This window comes from Priapulus caudatus, unplaced genomic scaffold (genome assembly GCF_000485595.1).
Source record: "Priapulus caudatus unplaced genomic scaffold, Priapulus_caudatus-5.0.1 Scaffold330, whole genome shotgun sequence".
NCBI classification, from domain to species: domain Eukaryota; kingdom Metazoa; phylum Priapulida; class Priapulimorpha; order Priapulimorphida; family Priapulidae; genus Priapulus; species Priapulus caudatus.
Genome location: NW_014577391.1, coordinates 12431 through 13120, shown reverse-complemented (window position 1 = coordinate 13120; position 690 = coordinate 12431).

The window sequence follows — 690 nt, the reverse complement described above, 5'->3', positions numbered from 1 at the left end:
AGTGTGCGTATCTTTAATTAATTTCTGTTCGATAAGTATTCAGGCCTGCAGCCTATGGACGCCCTCTACTGTTGTTCAACACCTATAACATATACTAATAGAATGTATACTATTATAATCAGTGCATTAATATGTGCGTAATACCATTTGTTATATCATGGCATATCGCCGAGTACTAAGTAACTGTTCTTGGTCGGATATCGCACACTGACATATCCAGGGCCGATGCCTGAGACAATTACTAAAGCTTGCGAACACAATCGAGACTCAACTGAGTAAAAGATTGGAGAACATAGCCGTAGAAGTAAACTATGTTTTAGCTGGCTGTGGGAATTTGTTCAGGAAATGGTGGGACCGATAATTATTCCCGATTACCTGGCGCTGAATGAGCAAAGAAACAGCGTGGGGCGCGGGTGGGTGGGGATCGGGTGGGTGGGAGAGGGGGGCTCTCTCGAGAATAGATAGATACTCGTGTATTTTTGTTGCAAACATCGAATTATCACGTTATCAATTAGCAATTTTATTGATGAACTTATATATATATATATATGCATTATTAAGGAATATATAAATAACAATATTAATATATAAATGAATTTTTTATTAATTTAAATAAATTAATAAAGAACCAAGTAACAAAACAAACATACAAACAAATAAATAAATAAATAAACAAGTTAATAATATGAA